The sequence below is a fragment of the Callithrix jacchus genome, chromosome 2 (genome assembly GCF_049354715.1).
Source record: "Callithrix jacchus isolate 240 chromosome 2, calJac240_pri, whole genome shotgun sequence".
In the NCBI taxonomy this organism is placed as follows: domain Eukaryota; kingdom Metazoa; phylum Chordata; class Mammalia; order Primates; family Cebidae; genus Callithrix; species Callithrix jacchus.
Genome location: NC_133503.1, coordinates 189,842,473 through 189,849,791, shown reverse-complemented (window position 1 = coordinate 189,849,791; position 7,319 = coordinate 189,842,473). Strand labels below are relative to the sequence as shown.

Below are 7,319 nucleotides of genomic sequence, written 5' to 3'. Positions count from 1 at the left end.
TCAATAAAGCAGGTACTTCCAAAGGAAGAACTGATGGTGAACTTGTGAGGCATAGGGCCATTCTTGGAACTGACGTGTCCCCAAGGTTACACAACAAAACAGCTCAGGAGAGAGAGAATTCTCTCATGGTAATTTTGCATGAATTACACGGCACCTTAAGTGTTTCTAGGACACCCAAGAAAAAGAATTATTCATGCCTCTTTGATCATTTCAGCCTAACAGCATAAACCAGGACAAAAGAAGGGCTGCAGTGCAGTGCTGTTGAGTCCGGAATGCTTTGCAGAGCACTTTTTCCCTCAAGAGACTCTCTAAAGGGAGTTGGGGATGGAGAAAGTCGCTGTAGGTTAATTGTGAAGCAGTTCCAAGAATTAGAATTGGCATGCAGGCAGAGAAAGGAGACGAAGTATAGATGGGGACATGCCTGGGCTAGGGAGGGGGAAAGGAGGGGTGGCGAGTATAAAAGCCAGTATGTTGCAAAGGGTTTGCTTAGCTGCCAGGAGCTCTGAAATTGAGAAAATGCTGCATTACCAAGGTAGAAAAGCACTTAGCTACTAAGAGCAAAGAAAGCATGCAACTCAAAACCGAAAGAAGCTTTGCTGATGGAGGTATGAGACCAACTCGGGTACCCAGTCAAAGCGTTAATGTGCGTGGTGAATAAACATGAAGTCTTTCATGAGAACTGCTGACTTTATCATTGCTTTTAGGCAAATCCATCTTTGTGTTTTGACTCTTTCACTTTCTGTTTAAGCCTCTTATACTAATACCTGATGTTCAATAGACTAGCCTGTCAAATAATATGCGCAGAGATTATCTACTTTTTGGAATGGTCCACAACTATTTTAGATTTCTAAGAACTGTGTCTTTCAGATGGTATTTTGAGTGTTTCCAAAATAATTTTCTTTCTCTGAAACACTGTAAAAGGTACTAAAAATAAAGCATGTGAGAATCAATTACACTGAGAACAGCATCAAACAGCTTCTGTTTGGAGAACTCTTTAGAGAAAGTGGGGAAAAAAGGAATTTTCATAGATATTCATTAATATTCATAGAACAAAAAAAGGATAATTTTTTTCATGCATCCCAGAAAAATACTATGGTAGCAAAATAGGGAGCTTTTACCTCACATTTGACTTTTCAAAAACAAAATCAAATAAAAAGATGACACCTGTGAGCTTCTGCCTGCTTGCTTTGCGCAGGCTTTTCCCTCCAAAATATCCACTGCTCCCTTTCCTGTGCATCCTCATCCTTTCCAGCTCACTGACTTCCCCTCCCCTGCTAAGCTGCTCTTTGCAATCCTGCCTATGGCGATTCAGCACTCTGATACCATTTATTTTCTTGTATGGTAATTTAGTGTTTTATAAATGTGTTTTGTTTTCATATGTAGGAAAAGCTCTTTGCAGAAAAAGAACCCTTCAAAATGATCATTATTTTTTATTTGCCTCTGAATGCTCTCCTCCATTCAGCTTTTCAAATTGGTGCTAGGGAGGTATACTCAATTGGTATTTATTGATTGAATAAAAAATGCAGTAGCTGGAATGCTAACATATTTCTTTAACAAAAAGTATATAAACCAAAGTTTATTCTCTGCCAAGACATATGTTTCTATCTATGTGATTCATTTTATTGCCTCAGGTTTCAAAGCCCTCATTTCCTCTCCCCTGCAGGAAGACATTGAATAAGAGAGATTTTAGAAAATCTTATAAGCATATGGTGTAACATGCTCGTCTCTTGTGCTGTAAATATTGGGAAAGATTCATGGCATTCACATTGCCACAGAAGTACAACTCTGCACTGGTTTCCCCACAAAGAAACTGAGTGAGTTTGGAACTTCACAGGTTAGTAACACACATTTCACTTTGCAAATTTCACCTGTCCATCACTAAATACAATATTGTGCAGGGTCTTCCTTTCCTAAGTATATACTTGAAAGATTACATCAAGAAGGAAGATATCCACCATAACCCTGAAGTAACTAAACACGCTCTTTGACATTGTTCTCTTTTTGAAGTCACCGATCTCCCAATTACATAAATATCTCTGCCGCTGTTGGTTCGTAGCTGATAGCTGAATGTTATACATTGTTCAAAATAAAAATGTAAATCTTATGCAAATCTATTTTAGTGAACATTGCAAATCTTGCAAAAGATTCAGGATTTCACAAAGTCAATGAAAGTGATGTTGGAGAAATGTGTTTCAGTCCTTATCTCACACCACACAGAAAAATAAATTCTACTTGAATTAAATGTCTAAATTTTAAACCAAGAAACTTAAGTTGGAAATAAAATATATAAGAAAATGATTTCATGATTTGAAGGCAGTAAAGATCTCAGTAAGAGAGAATCCAGAATCCACAAAAATAAAAACTAAGTTCCTTAATCACACTAGAAGGAAAGAAAATATCACCATTTAACTAAGGATTAAAAAAAAAACCAGTAGGGCAGGCTAGGAGAGAGGATGAGTTACTAAAGGTCAACTTTACCTGATTCTAACACCCTTGTGCAGTGTTTATGGAGAGAATCTATTTCCTCCCCTCTCCATTGTCTAGGGAGAAAACCCTTAAGAGATTCATTTATAACTTATAAGAGGTATCTGTAAGAAGAAAGATGTATTTAGTTCCTGAGTTAAATGAGTGCTTGGTTATTACGCTTATTAACCTTCACTGGTGTTACTCTTGCAGGGGACTGTGGATTAGTGAGCAATGGCATGAAGGCCTGACCAGGTGAAGAAATGGGGTTACCTCTCTATGTCCCTGATCTTGAAAGACACAGAAGATGGATCCTGCAAATTGTTGGTGGATACAGAGCCAGGGATCAAGATGTTAGAGTGAACCTGGATTTAGGAATCCTGATGCAGTGAGTGTCTATCAGAGACTAATTAAAAATCTCTGAGTGATTCAGTCAAGTTTGAAATAATGACTCTTTGAAGTAGATGTTTGAGTGCTATTGGATAATGTTAATAGTGAATAACTCAAAGTCCTCAGAAAATAAAAAGTGGTTAGGAGAATGAGCTTACTTGAGTTGTTGAAACTAACTTCTCTGTGACCACCATCTCTTTCTGTGAGATAATCATGGAAGGGAATGCATGGAAAATTATTTCAGACACTCTTATCTCAGAGCATCCCCTTAAGCCTGGAATGTGTATCCGAAAGATGGCCAACACACTGAGACAAGACATAGGTGAGGTCATGTTGCCTGTACAGGAAATAATGCTGCCTCAGAAACTGAAAGTATTTTCAAACGATAGAACAGCTACCCAGGAAGAAAAGACATATGAACCTTGGCTGACCTATCCTAACAGAAATCTGCAAGAGTGGTGGTGAGTGGAATGTGAGAATGATAGGGACTCGTGGAAGGCTTTAAAGAGTGTACAGTGGAGGTCATCAAGTTTCCTGAGATGGGCAATACCTACATAGCCCTAGCCACATAATACACTGGCTAAGTATTTTAAGAATTGCAAAGAATAAGTTAGAAGGCAACAGCCTCTTAAAGGCTTGGCTCCAGAACGTTTTTAGAAAACATTGCTCTCACATGGCAGGGTACATATTATTAGTTGTTGAACTATTCTCAGTGAAACATTGTTATGGAAATTTAGGCACAAGACTAATTCTTGAGCTTCCCAGAGCTGAAAGAAATTCTTAGATCATTATCTGGAACTTGAGAGCCAACTTGGCTGTGACAGCCGCTCTGAGCGTTGTTCAGTGATGAACTTGAAAAGATCCTTAATTAGAAGACTCAATGTTCTAACATAAAAAGTATTTCTGAGATAACTGCTGAGGATTTAGGACAACAAAAATGCCCATGTTGTTGTTTTGCCTCTAAAGAAGATGGTTACTTTCCTGTAGCCCGCACATGGGAGACTCTACTGTGAATGATGGAAAATAGATCCTGAAAACCTCACACAATGAGAGGCACGCAGGTGGAGGGGCTTTGGTTTTGCAAATGATTAGGCTCAGCAGTGTTAAGGATCTCTCATCACACAGCCCACAGGAAGCTGAAGAAGGGTGTGTGGCAGGCTGTGTCCCCACCCAAATCTCATCTTGACTTGTAGCTCCCATAATTCTCATGTCCTGTGGGAGAAACCTGATGAAAGATAATTGAATCATGGGGGTGGTTTCCCCTATACTGTTGTCATGGTAGTGAATAAGTCTCATGAGATCTGATAGTTTTATAAGGGGAAACCCCTCCGTCTTCATTGTCATTTTCTCTCTTGCCTGCCATGTGTAAGACATCCTTTTTGTCTTCTGCCATGATTGTGAGGACTCCTCAGCCACGTGGAACTGTGAGTCCATCAAACCTCTTTTTCTTTATAAATCACCCAGTCTCAGGTATGTCTTTATCAGCAGTGTAAAAACAGACTAGCACACTGAGTCATCGTCCCACAGCACTCTGTCCCTATTGGATAGTCTCCAGAATTTGTCAACATTATGGGACTTTACAGCTGTGACTAAGTTAAGGGGGTCTTGAGATGGGGAGATGATCTCGGTGGGCCCAATGTCATCACAAGCGTTCTTATAAGAGGGAGATAGGAGGGTCCAAGTGAGGGCAGTGTGAGATCAGAAGCAGAAGTCACAGTGAAGCAGGAACGTGGACCAAAAACTGTGAGCAGCCTCTTGAAGCTGGAAAAGAGAGAGAAACGATCTTCTCCTTCTCCTAGAGTCACCAGAAAGAAGGCAGCCCTGCTGCTCATTTAGGACTTCTGACCTCCAGAACCGTAAGTTAATAACTTTGTGTTGTTTTAGGCTGCTAGGTTTGGGTAATTTGTTACAGCAGCAGTAGAAAGCTAATGCAGGTGGACAAGACTGAAATCCCCACTGAGTGATTGGAACTTGTCAGTGAGAGAGGCCGACCACGTCCACGCTGGCCACCATGTGTTAGGACCCCTCAGAGTGAATCCAAAGTTAACTTCACTGCTGATGCCCTGAGTTCCACAACAGGGGTCAGGCCCCCACACAAGAGCAAGAGCTGCCCATTTCAAGGTGCTGTCATTGGGCCTGTTGCTTGGGGGCTGATTCCAACTTTAGTTGAAAAGACAGCCAGAGGCTCACACTGCAGACAAGTCCACTCTGCTGGATAACCCCAAATCCTTGAATTGGGAGAGGTCTGAACCCAAGGAAGCAGTTCACCCTTAGGTTTACCTGGGCTTATCAACAAATTTCTCAGTATCAGGGAAATCTAAGAAGGAATTAGGGCCCTTCAGAGTTGAAGAAGGCAGAACTGGAGTTGAAGAGACTGCAGAGGAGGATCTGTCACCATGAAGAGAGAGGTCAGGAGGTCTAGCACTGCAGAGTCTCCTGGAGAGGCACCCTGGGAAATGCCAGGTACAAGACCAGACACTGGTGGGCCTTTGATAGGTGACCTGGAGCGGTGGTGAAGGACCTTCTGGTAAGCAAACAACCTGGTCACATATGGAAACTGTGAACCAAAGGTGGCCTCTGGACGAGCCATGCCCCCAGGTTCACCAAAAGCCCAGCTCTCATCCTCCCACCACTGAGTTTCCAGAATCTGCTCTGTGTCCTATCAAATTGAGCTCTTGGTTCAAGCTTGTTAATCCTATTCTGCAAAACATAGCTTCTTAAAAGTCAGCATCGTTGACTTCCCTTTGAGACCTCACCTTCACACCAAAGTGCATCCCAAAACCCTGGCTATCTCCCTGGACAGGCTTGGAATAGGCTTGGGGTATGCTGTATGTGGATGGGTCTGAGGAACAAGGGAGAATGAGAAGTCGTCGGGAATGAATTATGTGGGAGGAGCAGTGGGGAATCAGTAAAATTTGCTATGTGATATGTGCTGTGCTCATAAGATCTCTGGTATCTACTCTAATATTCATGACTGGACTGGGCATTTCAGTTTCCCTTTGAGAGCTACACTAAACAGAAGTCACAGTGAAGCAGGACCTTGAATCAAGGCTGCGCCTTGGTCACTTCAGGGTTACTGCAATGTCTGCATGATACAAGTAGTCAAAATGTAGAGTGAACCTTTAAAGTTTTTCTTATATATGCTTTAAATGCACATTTGTCATTTGTCATTTTTCATCCCCTTTAAAAATAAAAGAAATGTTGGCAAACATTTTACTTTTTTTCAAGTAGTACGTAAGCAACCCGAGTGTTCAACAGATGGATTTTAAGAAATGTGGCATACACATAAAATGGAATATTATTCAACCATAAAAGAGAAGGAAATCTTACCATTTGCCACAACAGAAATAAACCTGGAGGACATTATGCTAAGTGAAATAAGCCAAACACAGAAAGTCGCATATGGCATGAGCTCATTTATCTGTGGAACCCAAAATAGACACACTCATAGAAGCAGAGAGTGGGGTCGTAGTTGCCCGAGGCAGGGAGGTGGGGGACATGAGGAGATGTTGGTCAAAGGGTACACACTTTCAATTCTAAGATGAACACATTTTTGGGATATAAAATACAGCATGGTGCTAAAGTTAATACTGCCGTATTATTAACTTAAAAGTTTCTAAAAGAGTAAATCTCAAATGACCTCATTATACACACAAAATGGTAATTATGTGTGGTGATTGACATGTTGATTAGTTTCATTATAGCAATCACTACACAGTATATACATATATCAAATCACCGCCTTATACACCTTGAATATATATTACTTTTGTCAATTATACCTCATTGAAACTGGGAAAATGTAATATTTAAACTCCCAAGTCTTTATTTATTTAATTGATTTGAATAAATACCTAGTAAACACTCAAATAAAAAGGTATTTTGTTTCTCCATTTTTCTTAATTTGTTTTAATTTGACCACAGCCAGGCTGTATAAACATAGCATGTTCATCTGGGCTGTGTATTTCCATCCCCGCACTGCGTTTCCACAACCGAGGCCTTTTTAAAGCTGAGAAGCCAAGACGTGGGTCAAAGTCACTTTGTGCTTTCCATTGCATATATGGATCGACCTTCTGTAGAGCAGCCTAATGGTCTAGCCAGCCATTCCTCATTTCCTATTTTCAAATTACAACACATATGTTTTGGAAGCCTCAGCACACCTATATTATTAACACTTGAATGAAGCATTTGCTGTGTAAACGAACCATCATTAATATCTGCTCTAGAAAGAAACAGCCACACAATGTGTGGTATGTCAACTTTGCCCATCCTCCAGCGGCCGGTTTCTTCACAGCAAATCCTAGTGCATATGACCACGAAAATGCTGGTGCCTATGTTTCTATAGCATGTGAAGATAGGCAGAGTACTCCTCAAGGAAAAAGAATAAAGCAAATTCAGAAAAATTCTCAAATAAAAATGTAGTGGAATGAAATCCAAGGCAACCAAACACAGGAAGAAAGGAAAAG

At 40.6% G+C, this 7,319-nt stretch overlaps 1 long non-coding RNA gene across 1 annotated transcript; it reads left to right on the top strand.

Annotated features, from left to right (window-relative positions):
* Positions 1–279: 279 nt before the first annotated feature.
* Positions 280–6,064, top strand: LOC103791663 (uncharacterized). The gene is made up of 3 exons (XR_618119.5): positions 280–605; positions 1,664–1,834; positions 2,677–6,064. It is a non-coding gene; the product is annotated as an uncharacterized LOC103791663 (long non-coding RNA).
* The last annotated feature ends 1,255 nt before the right edge of the window (positions 6,065–7,319 follow it).